This window comes from Triturus cristatus, chromosome 8 (assembly GCF_964204655.1).
Source record: "Triturus cristatus chromosome 8, aTriCri1.1, whole genome shotgun sequence".
Classification (NCBI taxonomy): domain Eukaryota; kingdom Metazoa; phylum Chordata; class Amphibia; order Caudata; family Salamandridae; genus Triturus; species Triturus cristatus.
In genome coordinates this window covers 1,585,892,146-1,585,912,172 of record NC_140591.1, presented here as the reverse complement: position 1 = coordinate 1,585,912,172, position 20,027 = coordinate 1,585,892,146, and the positions used below count along the sequence as shown (strand labels likewise).

General features: G+C 47.5%; 1 protein-coding gene across 2 annotated transcripts in view; it reads right to left on the bottom strand.

The window, feature by feature from the left end:
* The window catches only part of CCKBR (cholecystokinin B receptor), a 342,211-nt gene that overhangs the window by 74,657 nt on the left and 247,527 nt on the right, over window positions 1–20,027 (bottom strand). The window lies entirely within an intron of this gene.

Genomic DNA, 20,027 nt, shown 5'->3' with positions numbered 1-20,027 from the left:
TTGATGCGTCTCATGCCGATGGAGGTTGCTGTTGGCTACCAAATCTTGCAGGCGGCTGGCATGTGGCATGGTGAGGAGGGGAGAAGCCCCACAGCGCCGCAGGTTAGTAAATGTGAAGGCACCAGGGAGTGGGACCAAGGCAGGCTGAAGGACACGGTGTGTGGCAGTACTGCACAACAGAAGAGGTCTACAATTCAGGAAGTTGGCACAGAAGAGTGAGAGCCGAGGGCCAGATGGACAATATTTGCATTCACAAAGGTGGTTTCACCTTCCGCACCAACGTTTCGCAAAAGGAAACGAACTTACTAATTACTAATTGGTCGCTTCACAAAATTCCAAAGTGTAGTGAGTCGTAATCCAATCTACATCATTAATACTCATGGGGTAAATCACAAATTGTGACTCACTACGATTGGATGTCATCACAAGGATGGTGGCATGCTGATGCCAGGAGAACCATCATGTCTGTGATCATGTTTAAATAAAGTAAACTCTTTTTTAAATGCAGCTTGTTTTACTAAGAGGAAACAGGTTAAAAGTTGGAAAGAAAGAACACTTTTTATGTGTTTTTTAAGTTGGTTTTTACAATTGACAATGGTCTCCGGGACCATTCTACTCCCCAACAAACTTGTTTTGCACCCACAAAGAGGAAGGGTCCCCAATCGGACTCCTTCCCTTTTGTGAATGTTACCACAGCACCTCAAGGGATGGAAACTTTTTAATGTTTTGCCACTGAATTTCATGTGCTAAAACATTAATACATACCATATTAAATCACTATTTAGATGGAATGCCTTTAAACACCCCTTCAACATGGCTATTCGTTATGCCTTTCTAAATCCATTTTGCTATTTAGTAATCTTTTAATGTATCGCAAAATGGGATTAGTGCATTACAAAAAGCCCTTTTCTGTTAAAGCACCCTGTGATTTTGCAATTCGCAGGCTTTGAGACTGTGAAATGGGTTTGAAGATGAGGCCTAAGTAGGCTGCCTCCATCCAGTGGTGATTGCCCAGGTCTAGACAAGAGGCAGTGGAAGAGAGAAAAGCCTGGCAGAGAGGGCAGGGTAGCAGTGGACCTGTGGGGCCCAGCATGAAGCCTGGTGGAGGGAACTGTTAGCGTGATATACAGTGCGGCCATCTTTCAGGGGAGAGAGACCATGTTAGGTCCAGGGTTCCAGTGCCAGAGGGCAGGTTAACCACTGCATACGCCCCCAACATGTGTGGACCAGTGAGGCAGCCTGTGGCTTTTGCTCGGACCTTGTTCATCAGAATATTCTTCTAAATGCCATTTACTAAAATATTGTCTCATTGGGTGTAGATTTTCTATCATTAACTCCAAAAGGGGCCTATGTTTGTGAGCAATATGCAGATACAGGGGCAGATTTATGTTGCCTAGCGCATCTCTGCAAATCAGCAGGGATGCGCCAGGAAAGATGCGGCACGCAAGTTTACCCTTGCACCACCCATGATGTGCCACATTTACAAGAGGGCAGGAGAGGGGCAGGGTGGGGGGTAGTAAACTCCGGCTCACGGCCGACCGGAGTAATGTGAATAAATAAATAAAATTAATTTCATTGTGCGCGCTGAAACGCCAAATGCATTTCAAACCTCCAGATGACACTCAGTCGTCAGGGTGGGGCCACAGTCAGCCTTCCCGTGGCAGTGGTATCTCACCGGTGGCAGGTTGGAGTCTCTAGCCTCTGAGGGCTATGCAGCGTGTCGCTCAATGGGTCGCAGCAGGAGCAGAGACTGCTGTCAGTGGCCCTCTCCGAGGCGGCATATCACTGCGTGCTACGGCTCTATGGTAGAAACTAGTCAATGATCTTCAGGACCCAAGAGTCCTGTTGGAATCATGTTAGCCAAAGAAGGTAAGCACAGTTGACTACGTAGAGCTAGCCGATGACCACCAGTCTCAGGGGCTTGCAAACGTCTTTGCCAAAAGAGCAAAGGGCATTAGATGGCAGAGCGCTCGCTGATGACCTCTGTAGCCCACGGCATTATTTGAGTCATCGATTCCAAAGAAGTAACGTACAGCAGCCAATGTTGAGCTGATTGCTGCCTGCACGACCAGATACTCTTGTTGGAAAGAAGCAAGGTACAGTCAACCACAGCAGTGGCGTAACGAAACTTTAAGGGCCCCCCCTGCAATGTACACAGAGGGGACCCCACTCCGCATTTTATCCGGAGGCCTCAGACCGTAGTTCTGTTCTGGGGGGGGGGGGGGCCCACTGCAGCTGGGCCCCCCCCCCCCCCGCACCGCAGGGGATGCGGGGGCCTGTGTTACGTCCCTGAACCACAGTGAGCCAGCTGATGGCCAGCAAGCCCCACCGTCTTTTTGGAATCATTTTATGCGAGAGAGCACAAAACAGTAGAACAGGAGAAGCTGGCCAATGAGAATCCACCTTTGTAGCACTTTTAGAATAATACTAACTAAAAATGCAAAGAACAATGCTTTTTGGTTGCAGGTGCCGTGGTAAGTATTGTTTTTGATTGATTAGTTATTATGAGTTTATGACAGGTTTCAAAATAATAGAAATTACCCTCTAGAGCAGAGTTGAACAAATCTCTGAATTCTGTCACCAAGGGACTTTTGCAATCTTCTAGAAGGATTTATGACTGCGATAGGTGGAGCTGAGAGTTTGGGAAATTGCTAATGTAATGAAATTCCTAAATTCATCTGCACTATGTCCACAGATTATCTCATGAATCACAAAAATGAACAGACATGTCCTGCCAATAAGTAAATTGCAGCTCCTAACATATCCCTCTTGTTTGCCAGTAACAGGAAATCTACTTTTTAACAATTTCCGGGATCAATTCAGCAAGGGCTCAGAGAGTACATCCTTCAACCAAAGAGCTAATTATGTAAAGCATGAATTCTGCGATGGACTTTTTCACTTTACTTAAAGAATTTAATGTCTATAAAAGGGGAAAGGTTAATAACATACCAATGCATAACAACTTCATAACGTTATTCTTTCATTTTAAAAAGGAGGTAACAACACATCTCTTATATCACCTGTCACCGATAAGGACCTGTCGAATTCCTCCAGACACGACAACTATGAGACTTTTTAGAGCATCCTGGACTGTTACATTGGTAGAAAGGAGTTGTCTTCATGTGTTCAAGTACAACACAGAGTGAGTTTATTGCTAGTTACAGGTTACATATAATGTTCAGGTAGGTACCACTAAACCCCACAGGGAGCGATTGATGTTTCCAGCTCAGTCATCAGGTCCTCTCTGACCTCCTTCAACATACACTAGTGCAGTCAGGGTAAGAGAATAATCTACACACAGAGAACTGTTCTTAACTTTGTTTATATTGAAAAAGGGAGAAGTGTATCATCCTGTTCCTGAAATGGTTGAGCCGTAGATTGGAACCCTCTACTGTGAGAGATCTAACGTATGGTGGGTCTGCTTAGGCGGTTTTGGCACTCAGTGCATCGGGCATAGGCCCTTTTAGTCTCTCAACAAGTTCATGATATCAGCGCAGGGCCATGTTCGGCCCCCCCCCGCACCAGTGGGATCTCATCAGCAGCAGGCACCTACCTCCAGATGACACTCAGTCGTCAGTATCAGTGTGGGGCCACAGTCAGCCTTCCCGTGGCAGTGGTATCTCACCGGTGGCAGGTTGGAGTCTCTAGTCAGCACTCAACAGTCCTCTGAGGGCTATGCAGCGTGTCGCTCAATGGGTCGCAGCAGGAGCAGAGCCTGCAGTCAGTGTCCCTCTTCGAGGCGGCATATCACTGCGTGCTACAGCTGTATGGTAGATACTCACAAAACAGCTCACTCTGGTACTCCGCTATGACCCTGTGGCCTGTCATGGCTGGCACAACTTATTGTTCAGGCTGCCACCAACCAATCAGGATTGACTAGTCTCCTCTAAAGTGGCCAATCAGAGCATGAGTGGACACCAACGGTCCAGATATCACTATATTTTGAAGTTTAATATCTGAAAAACAGCTGATCAAATTTACACCAAATCACAAAAAGCATGCTCTCTGCGTGAATATCCAGCTTTCTGCCAAATTTGGTGTAATTTTGTTCACCCATTCTTTCTTTTTTACTTTTTCTTGAGTACTTGGTGCTTCTTCTTGGGCACACCAGCCACACGCCCGATGATTCAACGGGATGGCCGATGCCAGGCACTATCGTCGCCACACAGTGCCTCTAGGTGATGACTTACATTCTTCACGAGGCATCCCGATGGCAACTCTCAGTTCACTTAGTCTTCAGGGCTGGTCCCAACCTAACAGCACACTTGTCAGTGTCATGGTCAAGCAGTCCATTTCCGGGGCATAGAGGCTACTTGCAGGTGTTTATCCCAACTTTAGTTGTGCCTTCTACTTGGGCACACCATTCCAGCGGCCTAGAGGCTACGACAAGTATATGTGATGTAGGCTAGGACAAGTATATGTGATGTAGTTCAAACTGCCCGATCCAGCAGTACCGTGATTCCTTCAGCGCAGTTGCTCAGGGAGTCTCTGTCGGACGCACAGTACACCAGGTTCAATTACAGGATTCCCTTCCTCAATCCACTCCTCCTGCAGGATTGGTACTTCCTTCCTTCCCTCACTCACAGACGGGATGTCTTGGTCAGGGGCGGCTGGTGGATTTTGAAACTGGTGTGGCGAAAAATTTGTACCCTTGTACACTGCGCGAGCGAAGCGAGCGAGCCTGAACTGAAAAAGGAGGGTGCGGGGGGGATTCCCCCCGCAAGAAAATTTTGCAAAAAATGTATTCAAATGGTGGGTTTTACACCACATATTTACTGTAAATTTTTGCAAAAACGGGATCCAAATATAGCATTTTAAAGCACAAGTGTGAAGAAAATATTACAAAAATGTGCTCAATCCTCTAACTGGTCTGCTTGCAAAACGACACCCAAGCCAAGCACACACAGCCAATGGGAAGAGGCCCTCTAAGTGTTTTCTACCTGTAACACATCTCTTCCTCTTTACTGTATTGGTTAATGAAGTCATCAAGGCTCACACCATTGGTAAGACCGTACATTGCAAATACTTTGAAAATTAGATGGCGAAAGAGATCCATCCCAGGATTGCAGTTCATCCTTGATTTTTTTAAGATTAGCCAGACAAACAGAAATTATATTTCAGCACTACTATCCCCTTAACTACCGCCACAGAGTCAGTCACCCTGACCCTGCCGTCCGGGCCCGCAGGCATCAGTAAAGTAAATTATCGGATTTGCAGCAGAGTAGACAGACAGTGATAAAAATGAAAAACAACAGTTAAACAGTGTCGCTTAGCGGAACCATTGCCTTGGACTGGTGTCCGCAAGGGGGGCTGATGTGACTCCCCCAATCCAGTGTCCGGCTTTCGTCCTGCCTTAATCAAGTGTGGATGGCTCTCAGCTCACATGCGTAGGTGAGTGTGGCTCAATTATCAGAGGGCTCGCCTTCAGCCTGGGAGACACGGGTTCGACCAAAAAAACAAATATTTAGGTAGAGATTAGCGCGCATTGTTATCCTAAAGCACTCACGCTAGAGGTACAAATAATAAATATATTTTTAGGGCCCCATGTCAGAAGAATGGTAAATCAGATCGGCAGGCACACGGGGTATCCGGCGGGGAGTTTGGGCACCCACTAACTTTAAGGAGGACCGGTACACATATGGTCTGTCTATTAACGTCCAGCCTAAGGTCGCTGCGTCGGTGTTTTTGGGGGGAGTTAACAGTTCGAGGCAGGATAGCTGGCTGCCTTCTGCACCCGAGGGTGCTGGTGTTCAAAGTAGGTGGACTCACATAGAGGCGCTATGGCCGCTCTGAGGTCGTGACCGCTGGGGGCGTGGTGAGTTTGCTGGGGGCCCTGGTGGTAACAGGCGGCACGGGGGAGAGGGTGCGCGCGATTTCGCACCTCTGTGCCACGCCGCCTGGTCTTGTGTCAGCCATCCTTGTTCCAGCTGGACACGCCATATCCCAGTCCCGGCCACCGCGCCATATGTGCATAACAGTTACACTAAAAGCTTAAGCTCCCACTCAAAGTGTGAGGAACCGGGTTGTCGCAGTACATGATGGGGGGAGGGAATAAACGAGAGCTGGTATCACACTTCCACCAGGGGACCTGCAGCCGTCAGTACAGTCAGTAATGGGTCTCTCAACTCCAGGATAGCTCCATGGGTTGAGCGTTCGTCACTGAAGCATGGAGATATGCAAATCTTAGTCTCTCTTCCAGGCAGCAATGTTATTATTACCCCGTGTAGTGGCCCACACCATGAGGCTCATGGTGTGGGCCACTACATGGGGTAATAATAACATTGCTGCCTGCAGCCCTTTGAAAAGGCAGGAGTGCACCGTGAGCTAGATAAAAGTATAATAGTGCCTCTTCTACGTCAGGCGCGCAACGCCCATTGGACTCAAAGGGCTTCAGCCCCCCCTGTCTTGTTTGGCTGCCCGGGAATGAGACAGCTTCCCGGCGCACACACAGCCGCACCTGAGTACTTCACAGGTCTTTAAAAGACCTGTTGCTTGTTAACGAGGCTTTGATGGTTTTCACCCCTGCAGCTCCACTCCGACTTTTGCTTGAAGCATCAGCCCCCCCCCCCCCCCCCCCCCGAAATTTGACTCTAGTTGCGCCTCTGGTTAACAGTGTAGTTCAGGTTTTTTAATTCCTACTTGGGGCAAGTTAGTAGTCCAGTTCACTGGAGTCAGACTCACCAAATTATTGGCGGGCCGGGTCATGCCAAATGCCCTGTCCAGCCTGTGGAATGCCCAGAGCTCTGTGCAGTGTGCTTTATGAAAGACCCGTGAATGAATGAGCACCTCAGACCCTTTTGACATACACAAAACACTTATTTATATAGTAAATATTCTGCAAATCGCCTAATGTTGATCACCAAAGATGTCTTTCCTTGAGACCAGAAATAGGGAACGAGAACTTAAAAAAAAATCTGTGTGTAGGTTGATTGATGGGGGATATTAACAAGCCAGAGAATACATACATCACACTAGAGTTGTTGTCACAGTAAGTCAAATCACAACACTCCCACACACTCTGATGGATTTTCCAGCCAAACCTAACTAAGGTACACACTTTGCTGCATATTAGATATGCAAATAAATATATGTATACATTTGGATTTGATCATATGTAAGCCACACATTCACGTCTATTTTACCCTTTGAAGCACGGAATATTTTAGGCAGTCGTGAGCCTATATTTAAAAATCAATGCACAATAGCAGACATGCCAACCCTCCCGATTCAGGCGGGAGACTACCGATTTCAAGGCTAGTCTCCCGCCTCCCGATTCCTGCAAGCAAAAACCCGATTCCTCGGGGCCCCAACACTTGCATCACCCTCTCTCTTCCTGCTATTGCGCTATGAGATGGACATGGGTTTATATTTGTTATCATGCGAGCCTGCTTAGCTTAGCTACGTGTGTTGGAACACATGATTCTAAAGCCCATCCGTTTCTGCAATGGGTGTAATTTACTGATATTTGTGTTTTCCTCGTCTTCATTGCTTGATTTCGCTTGCGAAAAAGTGTCACTCATAGTTGTTGAAATGTCACTTATACTGACACTGAAATTATAAAAATGTCACACAAAGCAATCTGAAACCTTTGCAGCTATGTACACAGCGAGGAAGACGAACTTCTTTGGTAAAGTGATTTTTAGATTTGTTGTGTTCATCATGTATTCAGGTTAGATGCAAGTGGCATGAAGCCGTTACAAGCTGCTTACGTGTCGCACTTCCTTCCTGTAAGTGGTTACTTTCTTATCACCTGCCAGCCAACCTTCCTGTCGCATACAAAATCCAAAATGCTGTATTACAATCAACACATTTCACTCATCTTCTTTTATTATGGCAGTTGTAACTCATGCTGCTGGCACCGAGCCAATGCCACTAGCTTCAGGTGGTTTTAGTCGTCTTGGCCGGGTGTCCGCAAAACGAGATACATCTGCCCTGAAAGCGAAAGTGTGTGAAGTAAAGCCGTGATACACCAAAACACCACCCATCAAATAACACAATGGCCTCTAGGTGGACAGCTTTATGGCAGCCCTGAGCCCCTCCAGTGACCAAGAGACTGGTCAGCCCCAACTCGGCATGCCAGAACCTTCGGTGTTTTACTGTTTTTTTTTTGGGGGGTGTGAACTTGTGCTTCCACGTGTGAGCTCCTTATCGCTCTGCCGCAACTGCAGCATGGGAGGACCTGCCATGTTGTTTAAAATCCAGTTGCCTGCCCCTTAAGTACAGTCTACTGATGTGACCAGCGTCCTAACAGTGTCTGTGGAAGAAAGCATCTCGTCACCATCCCCGTGGCGACTTCTTAAGAGGGAAAGTGACATCTCTGGTGAGCCAATGTGTTTGTTTGGCATGGGAATGAGTGCTGGCTATTTCTTTGTCACCAACTGTTAATACATTACACTTGTTGCTGCACATTTCCAATACGTTACGCAGTTAGAAATGCATGGTTTCACTAGCACAAGCATTACCAGTTTAAAGTTGCTCCACTACTCATTTCAGGCACGTGACAACCCGTGCAGGCTGTATGTGACGTCAACATGGGACATAAGGCCGAATTTTCATCGAAAACCAACGCAAAACGACGTACTGACATCCATCTTTGGGGCATATTATCAAGCCAGGTGATAAAATTATCGCCGCTTTAGCGGCAGAAAACTGCAGCGAAAACAGCGATAATGGGCTTGATAATATGCTCTATGGAATTCCAATTGAAGCCCATGTTAGATGTGAAGGACATCTAACATGGGCTTCAATTGGAATTCCCAAGGGCATATTATCAAGCCCATTATCGCCGTTTTAGCGGCAGTTTTCTGCCGCGAAAGCGGCGATAATTTTCTCCTGGCTTGATAATATGCTCCATAGTTCGTTGGTAAGAACTTCTTTCACTTTCATGGCGGTCACGACGTTGTGGCAAGTCTTTTATATATAATGCAGCCTGTCCACCTAAGAACGTTTATGGAACCTGACATTTGATTTTTGCATCTACGAGATGTTAACCCCTCAGAGCTGTACATCCTACGTGCCGCCATGGTGATCCTCTGAACTGCTGTGTGTTTTTCCATGACTTTGGTGCAGTGTGTGCAGTCTTGTTCGGACACTTGAGGATAATTAGCTGGGGCATACATACTACAAGGAGCAATGTCAGTCTCCATTGCCTGAGGTATGCCTCCACAGCGTTTACTGCCAGGGTACTTTTCATCTTTGTCAGTGTGCATAGACTGGGAACTCCTCGTTGGAACTTCATTTTGGTAACGGGTCAGTCATCATTAGCGCAAAGAGGAGTGCAACTCGTTACAGGGTGCTGGTATTGGCATTTTCTGGCTAGTGGCTACTACTACTGCATGATTTGAATATATCAAACTTTATTGGTTAACTGCTTGCTGACAAATGCGCTCCATGCTTCTGAAATTTAAGAAAAAAGTGCATTTGTGTTTCAAATGTCCAGTCCTGCAGCAGCACACTTCCAAGGCCCAAACCCGATTCAAGGCCCCAATCTCCAGATTTTTTTTTTTTAAATCTCCCACTTTTCTCTTCGGAAATGTTGGCATGTATGCCACACACACCAGATGCCCTCCGTTGTTTGGGTTCGTTGTTTATCATTGCTGCAGACATGCCAACTTTTGCCAACCCTCCCGATTCAGGCGGGAGACTACCGATTTCAAGGCTAGTCTCCCGCCTCCCATCCCGTCCCGATTCCTGCAAGCTTGAAGCAAAAACCCGATTCCTCTGCCCTCGGGGGCACAACACTTCACACTTGCATCATCCTCTCTCTTCCTGCCATTGCTGCACTCCATGCTTCTGAAATGTAAGAAAAAAATGCATTTCGTTTCAAATGTCATTTGAAACGCAAATGCACTTTTTTCTTACATTTCAGAAGCATAGAGCGCAGCAATGGCAGGAAGAGAGAGGGCCTGCAGCAGCACACATCCAAAGCCCAAACCCGATTCAAGGCCCCAATCTCGCGAGTCCCGATTATTTTTTTTTAAATCTCCCACTTTGCTCTTCGGAAATGTTGGCATGTATGCCACACACACCAGATGCCCTCCGTTGTTTGGGTTTGTTGTTTATAATTGCTGCAGACATGCCAACTTTTGCCAACCCTCCCGATTCAGGTGGGAGACTACCGATTTCAAGGCTAGTCTCCCGCCTCCCGTCCCGATTCCTGCAAGCTTGAAGCAAAAACCCGATTCCTCTGCCCTCGGGGGCACAACACTTCACACTTGCATTCCTCTCTCTTCCTACCATTGGATGCGCTCCATGCTTCTGAAATGTAAGAAAAAAGTGCATTTCGTTTCAAATGTCATTTGAAATGCAAATGCACTTTTTTCTTACATTTCACATAAGCATGGAGCGCAGCAATGGCAGGAAAAGAGAGGGCCTGCAGCAGCACACTTCCAAAGCCCAAACCCGATTCACTTCAAGGCCCCAATCTCCCGAGACCCGATTATTTTTTTTTAAATCTCGCACTTTGCTCTTCGGAAATGTTGGCATGTATGCCACAGACACACACCAGATGCCCTCCGTTGTTTGGGTTCGTTCATCATTGTACGGCCATACTCGCTTCGCTTCTGTTCTCACTTTCACTTTCACTGACAGAGACAGACTTTAAGTTTACTTAAGTTAGACTTCACTTCACTTACCCCCGTGTTTTACCGACGACGCGTTGATGATGACATGCTCGACCTCGCTCGCTGGCTCCATCGATGTTCATAAACCGGGCTCCTCGTCGCAGCAGTGCACAGCGTGGCAATACCAAACTGGAAACTTCTGGAATTGGTCTACTCTTTCGACTCCTCCCCCAGACCCCAGCAAACCAATCACTTGAACAACAACAACTGTTGCTGGGTCTGGTGGAGGAGACAAAGGCCACTGCCACACCCCCACAAACTCTAAGCCTGCCGGAAGGCTCCACCCTCGGCCATTGGAATTAATGGAGGGCCTCCAGCTCCGCCCTGGGCCAAGGGAATAACGCCCAAAATCGAAAGGCTATTCTGCTAGTTAGACACAGGCTGCACCCACCAGTGTGTCGTCACTGCCCTGCTTTCTGGCTCTAGGTCGAAGAAATCTTCGCCCAGCCAAAAGCATGTGCAGACACTGCAGAGCAAAGGCCATACCCCCACACCCCCCTAAAGAAAACCCCAATTTTGTACATGTTTGTTCACTGAGCACTAGCAGCCAGCACAATTTATTCCTAGCTGCTCAGTGTTTTTCGTCAGGCATTATTTTTGTCCCCCAGGGTGGGAGGGCGACGCCCATCTCGCCCCTATGCACCAGCCTCCCCTGGTCTTGGTCCCCAGGACAGACCATTAATTCCTCCTTCAAATCGGACTACCAGCGATGTTCCCTTGCATCTTGGGAGTTGGCTGTCAGTGCGACTCCAACCCCAGGCTACCTAGTAGATCCTCACTATGCTACGGAGTACCCCCTCCTTGGTAGAATAAACCACAACAAACAACAATGATGAATTTTAGGCTCTCTTGGTTAGATTGATTTCGCAGATGGGACATGTGTATTCCAAGGCTGATTCTTGGAACAGGTTTGGGTTAGTTCCCCTTTCATGTGTCCTAGCCAGACCACCTTCAAGCCCTAGCCTTTGTCTGCAAAGGTGCTCTGCCCAGCAGGACAGTCTCCACCACAGAAGTACAAAGAGGTGAGAGCAGGATGCACCGATCTATTTACGACTCTTACTCAAAGAGATCAGGAAGAGAGACAAGAATCTGTGCCCCTTCAAGGGACTCCTTTCCCTATCAACAGATATTGCTGGCCTCACCATGCACCCCCTGCCATCCATCAAATGGCGTGCAAGTGGCAATGGCCCCGATAATTATGAAGGATGCTATGTAGTTAAGACAATATTGCTCAGATTTAATAAGTAATAAATTACAAGTCTGATATGTGTGTAAATACAGTAATATATATGTGTATCACAGGTATTTTACATACGTACGGCCCATATACACAAATTGATTTTAGTAAAATGGGTCTTAAATGTCAGTGGCGTTTCGCTCCCTGTGAATATTGGACTCATCATCATGACTCAAATCAACATGAGAGGTAACTACATGGGAATTGGTTGGGAGAGAGGCAGAAATGGGACATAAATATAGATTATATACAGACTCATTGTATGGCAAGTATTTTACCCTGTATCCAGCTTTGTAACAAAATATATTAAGGAACACTGAAAGTCCCAGCAGCAGCGGACCTTACACTGTAGACACCAATGTTTGTCTTCAAGAAAGGAAAAAACCTCAAAGACCATTAGGTCTGCTCTGCACTCGCTCCGAATAGTACTCCCAAGTTTTTTTATGGATCTGTGCGTCATTCCACCTGTAGCTTCTGTTCCCTAACCGTCGAAACTCTAACACCAACAATGTGATTTACACCATTTTGTGTCCTTGCAACCTTTGGGTCGAACAACCCAAAAAATCTGAATCTTCCAATATCGGTGCAGACTCAGGTGTGAGGCCCTCACTGCCCCACTGGTTGTGCACTTTATCCAAACAAAATATTGAAAAAGACGATCTGCAGAGGCAGGTGATCTCGGTCATCTTCACGCCCAAGAGAGGTGGCAACATAAGCAAGATCCTAAACCAAGAGGAGCTCAAATGGATCCTACGCTTGGATACCATGAGTTCCGGACTAAACGGAATGGAAGACCGGACAGCATTACTATAAGACAGAGACCTTTCTCCTCACCTGGGCGCCTTTCCTCCGGGACGAAGCCCACTAGCCCTTAGTTGGGAGCGCCCTTGTCCCCAAAAGGCTGACCAGATATTATATCACACTGACACTGCCCTTGAGATCCCACCTGGTCATGATCCTTCTGGGTGTGTGCCTACTTCCCCCACTTTCCTCTCCCACTTCCGTCTTTTCTACATGTCTATTCTTCTTTTTTGCCTCTTATCTTTTTTCTCTCATTTCCCTTCTCTCCCTATTCTCTGCCCTTTCCCACTCTCTACTCCCCTCCCCCGCGCGTGTGGATGTGAGTATGGACTCTCTGTTTGATTTTCCATTATTTGTTTCTTTTTTTCATGTTCCATTTTTTGGGCCACCCCACTGACTATTCTGTGTACAGACGTGGACCCGCGTGTCCTCCTTGATATTGCTCTTCCTTGACCTTCAAGCGTCCCTGCACCGTGGGAACACCACAGGCTATGTGCCTAGTGCTCTGTTTCATCTTGAACTGTGTGTTTTTTGTAATGTATCACTGTTTTACATATTATACCTTATTTTCCCCGTCCCCCCTTCATGTATTCAGTGTTTCGTTTGGATCTTCCAATAAAGAATAATTAAATTAAAAAAAAGTATTACTATAAGACCCACCAGTGTCATCCGAATGGGACAATACAATTCGACCAAAAACTGTTTTATCTTTTAATTGGATATTATCCCAGCTGACGTTACAAGTATAACATATCAATTTTTCAGCAGCATTCTGTATATATTTCTGACTGGTTCAGTACCATAACTAGAAACACCCCCTAATGGGTCACTCTGTAATCGTTTCATTTTCTGATAATATATTAAATGAGTCCATGTGATCAGGGGCGGCTCCTCCGCTATGGCGGGGGAGTGTCGCCCCACTGCTTTTAAGCAGTGCAAAGTAAAGGAAGCCTAAACTTATAATAACTTTGAGTTATTATCATTTTATGTTTCCATGCTGCTTTGAGGCTGCTGCTTTGCTCTTGGAGCAGGGCAGGGGAGTGGTTTGCCCACTCCTAAGTGCACATGACTGTTTGTCTGGCCCTCTCGGGCCACCCAAACCAGTCATGCACACTTTCCCCGTTCTCCATGCAGGCTGCATTGCAGCCTGTGTGAAGAACATGTCCAGGCTCCCATTCCCTGGCCGAGCGTCAAACCAGGTCGCTCAGACCAATCACAATGCTACATTGCAGCATTGTGATTGGTCAGGGGAGCCTGGGTGCTTACAAATCACAATGCTGCATTGCAGCGTTGTGATTGGTTAGGGGATCCTGGCTGTGCTTCCTGTTCCTCAAGTCCCACGAGGAGAGCAGGAGCAGAGACGCGGAACCCGGTGGTAAGGTAAGTGTTTATTTTTATTTTTTTATTACATTGCGCACCCCGTCTCTATGCACCCCTGCATCCGCCTCTCCACCCGTGATCCATGCCGGCCGCCACTGCATGTGATAAAAGAAATGTCTTAATTACTGTCACAATTGTAACTATCCAAATGCCTTCTTATGCCTTTCGACTTATATCAACCTCATAAACATTCCTTCTCATACATGACCACCGAATGAGTCCCTCTAAAGGTGTCTGTGCATCCTTGGAGATGTTACTCAATGGATAGCTGCCGACAGGGGTGTAACACAGGCCCCCCGCAGCCCCTACAGTACGAAGGGGCCCCCAAGCTTCAGGGGGCCCCCTCAGCACAGCACTTCAGCCTGATAGAGTCCAGAGGGGGCCCCTTCACGTACCTTGTAGGTGGGCCCCTCAATTATCGTTATGCCACTGGCTTCTCCCCACCGGCACTTGGTTCGTCCTCACAGAATTCCTGCTCACCACCCACCGGCTTAAAGTTCTGACCTCATTGCACGTCACCTCCAAATATATGTGCCAGTTACTGAGCAGGTATCATTTGAATATGTAGCCTCCATCTTTACTTTTAGCCCCATGGCATTCCAGTCATACCCTTGTCACTCCAATGTTCCCTCTCCACCAACTAACCTCTCCTAGCTGTACCCTGACTCAGCGTCTCCCTCATTGATTCGATCCACGTGGCTGGAATTCCTGCTTACCTGCCCGCCGCTCAAGGGTCTCACCTCATCGGGGGTCGCCTCCCACCACATAGTCACAGACCAGGTAAAAATTGAGGTTGATGCAGCCTTTCTCCTCAGCTTACAGCCGAGCTCCCCTCCATCCCATGTCAGTCCATATTCCTTTTCACGGAATAAACTCACCTTGACGTACCCTCACGCGGCACCTCCCATAAAGCTAGACATTAAATCTTGTTGACTCCCTCCGCATTCCACACTGGTGAGTTTCTGATATTCACATCCCCAAATCACCATACTCTCGACTCGATGGTTAAATTCACTATTCATTTATTTTTAATTTTCGATCTTTCCTCAGCTGATCTTCCCTTTGTTGGCATCATTATGGCGAGTAATTACGGCGCATTGCTGCAGTGTACGATACTTGTCATACGAAGTGTCCGCATGTATTTATATTTCTGTCCCCTTTCTGTCTCCCCCCCCCCCCAGGAGTTGCCGCTTGGGCTCGTGTTGCTTTGAGTTCTGAGGCTGATTCCAATATTCAGGGGATCGAACGCCGTCGATCTTTAGACGGATCCATCTCACTCAAATCAAATTGTGACATACAGGCCGGTCTTGTGTAAATCCTTGTGATACTCATACTGTATGCACACGTGTGTATCCTGCTTGCCTGAGCCCCTAGCAAGTGTTTCTTTCACCTCACCCTCTCTCTAGGAATATTTTAGGTTGTAATGTATTCATTTTGTGACTGATTATTAAATCTGAGCAATATTTTCTTAATTACGTAGTATCCTTGGGTATTTTAGAGACCATTGTCGCTACCCCGGGTCCCTAGTGACCACAGGATCTCCCTTGTGTTTCAGGACAAGTGGCCTCGAATGCAGCTCCAGTCAGCGTCATCACGGACACTGTATGAGGGAGGGCCTCGGCACTTCTAAGAAACGCCAGCCTCCTCTTTCCACACGATGGAGTCTGGTGCTCCCCTCCCAACTTGGAGATGCCTGCAGTACACATATGCTGTCTGGAGAAACAACCTCTCCTCCATCCTGTGCTCTGGTCCATACTGTCAGCTTCCAAAATGGGACCCGTTGGCATGCATCACTCGTGCATGGCACAGCGTTACTCCGAGCACACACGCACATGCGCAATGCACGGGATGTCTCATTCAGGATTCTGGGTTCATTGTGAGCAGCAGAACTTTAGATGAATGGGCCTGTAAGCACACATTGATGTCTCACAGGTAATGTCCTCTGTAGTGTTCTATGTCCATGATGTCATGTGTTCTATGTCCATGCTGTCATGATGTTCTGTATGGGAATGTGAGGGTGCATTTGTCTGAGCAGCGGCAGGTGTCTGTGAGCAGCGGCAGTTGTCTGGGGTGCGGCAGTTGTCTGTGAGCAGCGACAGTTGTCTGTGAGCAGCGGCAGTTGTCTGTGAGCAGCGGCAGTTGTCTGTGAGCAGCGGCAGTTGTCTGGGGTGCGGCAGTTGTCTGTGAGCAGCGACAGTTGTCTGTGAGCAGTGGCAGTTGTCTGTGAGCAGCGGCAGTTGTCTGGGCTGCGGCGGTTGTCTGTGAGCAGCAGCAGTTGTCTGTGAGCAGCCGCAGTTGTCTGGGTTGTGGCTGTTGTCTGTGAGCAACCGCAGTTGTCTGTGAGCAGCCACAGTTGTCTGTGAGCAGCGGCAGTTGTCTGGGCTGCGGCGGTTGTCTGTGAGCAGCAGCAGTTGTCTGTGAGCAGATGCCACTACAGGATGCTCCTCCAGAGCGGCCTCTATTGTAATGATTAAACCTGTGTGCACCATCCATGCGACTCGAGTTTTCACTGCAGCCTGTCTCGCAACTCACTAACACAGTGTGCTACCACCCCTGCTCTCCAAGGATGAAACCTCTGAAAGGGACAGTAGTCCTCTGTCACCCTTCTTGATTCAGAACTAAGTCCAGAACGTTTCATTATCAAGACCAGACCTATGTCAAAGCGCGCACATGGGATTGGTGTGGGGCATTAACAAAAAACAAGCATGCATGCAATAGGTCATTAAGTTAAAGCCATTTGCTTTGCTATACAATACCATTAGTAAAGCAAATAGCTTTAACTTAATTAAAGGTGAGACCTATTGAATTTTCAATGCTTGTTTTCCTTTTGGTTCCAGTTCTAATCTTATCTCTCACCTTGCTTCAGGTTTCCTTGTTCTTATACGGCCTTGCATCTTTTTCAAATGGATATCCCCCCATTGGGTACTGTCCACCCCCGCTGACGTGTTGTCTTATTTATCTAAGCATCCACAAGTTCACCCCAGGGTCAGTCCTCATTTCAAACTCTCAGTGAGATGTCAGATTTGCATCTTTATCGCCCCTCCTCCTCTCACCCCTTTAAAAAATCTTCCCTGACCAGACCCCAAAAAAGAGATGTCTCTTGTGCCCCGTTCCCCTGTGCCCAACTTTCAACAGAAATCCCTACAGCGGGAACCCCAGCGACTGCTTGTCCCACCAACAACAGACCAAGGAGAAGCCACAAGAGCTCCTAAGATGCAGAGTGGTAGCAAAGGAGTTGTGGGAAGACAAGAACAGAGGAGGGTAGAAAATAAAAGAAAGGGAAGAAGAAGACAGATACAGTATAGAGGGAAGCTGGAGGGAGAACAGGAAACTAGAGAAGAGGTGGAGCAAGGGCTGGGAAAGATGAAGAAAAAAAGGGAGAGCCAGGAAAAGGAGTGAAGAAAATGAGGGGGCGAGAAAGAGAATTATAAACCGAGAAAGGTGAAGGGTAAAAGTAGGGGGAGAGGGGATGTAAGAATAGGTGAGGTGAGGGAATGGAAGGTGGGGGTGGGGGTGGGGAGGGAGGAGTAGGGTGGAATAGGGATGGACACAGAGTCCCGAAAAGAGGAACGGGGTCAGACACTACGGACATAGCACGTGCAATGGAGGTGGGAGGGGGCCACGGAAAGAAAGCCTGCAGAGGGGTGGACATGTTAGTGCCAGGAAGTAGAGAGGGTGGTAGGAAAGGGTGAGAGAATGGAGCAAAAGCGATGGGAAGAGCTATGGAATGAATGAGGCAGAAAGTGAGAAGAAAAGAAGAAAGTGAGGCAAACTGAGATAGGTAGAAGAGTAGGGAGAACTACAGTAAAAAGAAGATAGAAAGGATAACCTTTGGAGGCATTGGGAATTATTTATACTATTTCTGGTTTTAGCCAAATCCATTTAACATTTGCGAGCGCTCGGCAACTCCACTGAAAATAACGTTAACAAAGAAGCATTGCCAAATTCAAAAGGACATACTAAGTAATGATGATCTGATATGAGCCACCGCGGGAACTGGAGGTGTGTACTCCAGCCTCCTGCCCCTGAGAGACCCATGCACAGACAGGTCTTGTCACTGACAGCTGATGCATGTGTACATCTGCAACAAGCACAGACCTGGTCTTTTCCGAGTTCATTCTGAAGCCACAGTGCACCCACCTATTGCTACACGCCGATGCCCATGCCACCCGGGCGTGGGACACGGAGCAGAGACAAACAGGCCACACGATACCTGGCGGCCGCACAGAGCCTCTAATCTGGTCTTCCAAGAAAGGCGTATTGAAATATGTCCCGTCCTTCCGTGAAGGCAGCTGTATTCTTGATGTGAAATTCCCCAACCCCTAGTCACCCACAGACCCAAATCTGGTTCAAGCACCTTGTTTTGGGAAGAATCTTTTCAGCACACAACGAGTGACAAGCTCCCAAGTCCTCCATCACCCCAAACAATCTATTTTAGAGAGTCTTTGGTTTTTTTTATTAGGGGGGCGGTTACACAGTTACGTCACCTAGGTAAAACATCGTTTGGGACCCCGCATCAATCCATGTACAACAATTTCACACAAGTCTCGTAAAACTCTCCTGCACTTCACCACATGCTTTCAAGTCCGGCCTTTCACCATTCTGTGGTTGATAAACTGCCACTGAGCTGGATAGAGGCATTTCCGTTTGTGGTGTGCACTCTGTAAATAATTATTGGAATCAATGTGCAAGTGTGCATTTGTTCACCTTGGTAGGCGTAGTGGCAGGTATGAGCTAGGGATGTCCAGCTATCACGGAGAATATTCGGTTCAACAGCAACTGGAATATTTCAAATCAGCAGCTGGGGGAGACGACACAATAAACAAAGATGACTCCAGCCCAGGCGCCATCTAAACATTCACATGTACGTGTATGGCATTCCTCAGTGGTCAAGGGAGGCTGGGAAAAGCAAAGGCCCCCTTCGGTTCAAATATCGGTGGTATTCTGAGATGTGTTAAATTTCTCCAGGAGGCGAAAGCGGACTTCTTTGATCAATACAGGCAGAACTGCGTTTATTTGTAAGATCTCTTCGGGGCTAGAATGCCAGCAGTCACTTTCCTTATCCTCCTCTATGATGGGGGTTCGGGGACCAAATCCTGTGACTGGCCTGGTGGAGAATGCGGGGGCAGCGTCTAGCGAGTGCTGTGTGCGGCACCGGCCGCCATTGTCAAACTAAAAGCACACTGAATAACGAGGTTTGGCCCGAGGGAGGTGGCAACAGGAGCGCGCTGAGGCACCTTTTAAACAAGCTGTCGGCGCTGTGCGAAAATTATAGTGCGTAGCAGCTAATGAAGGAAAGTGTGTAACGCCGCAAGTGAGAGATCCAATCCCGGTGGGCGGGGCCAAAAGTGGACAGGGTGGTAACAAGGAGGGACTAAGAAGCCTCCTTTTCAATCATGAGCCGGCGTTTAGCATGGAGGATGATGCCCGCGAATGGAAAAGATGGGCGGGGCTTCAAGTCCACCTCTGAAAGCTTTGGAATCCGTATTGAATCCAAGAAGCCCTTGCCTAGCGAGTGCAGCGCATGCGCGCTGCTAACGCCAGGCGAGACCTAGAAAAAAAATCGCACTGGCAGGGGACATGAATGTACATCATGCAAGGGAAATTCCTGTCCCAACAACATACATATATATACATAAAACGTTTGATGTTAGCGTCTGTGTGGTTACGGTTAAGATTCAATTTCCATTGAAAAGGCACTTTATGGTTTGAGTGTAATTGTGGCGCCATTTAGTGCAGATTCAACAGAGTCGAATGGGGGTGTGGGGACAATATGAGAGTTTTCCACTTTAACTTCCATAGGAAACTTTGCCTCCAACAGAGAACTTAAATCATCCTGACAGGCAGAGAGGAAGTCTGGATGATCAAACATCCACTCTGTTCCATACCAGAACATTAACTCTGCCTTCAGCATCACAACGAGAAGCAAGCACACCATATTACACTACAATATACTTACTGACACAAACCCCAGATTATGGCAACTC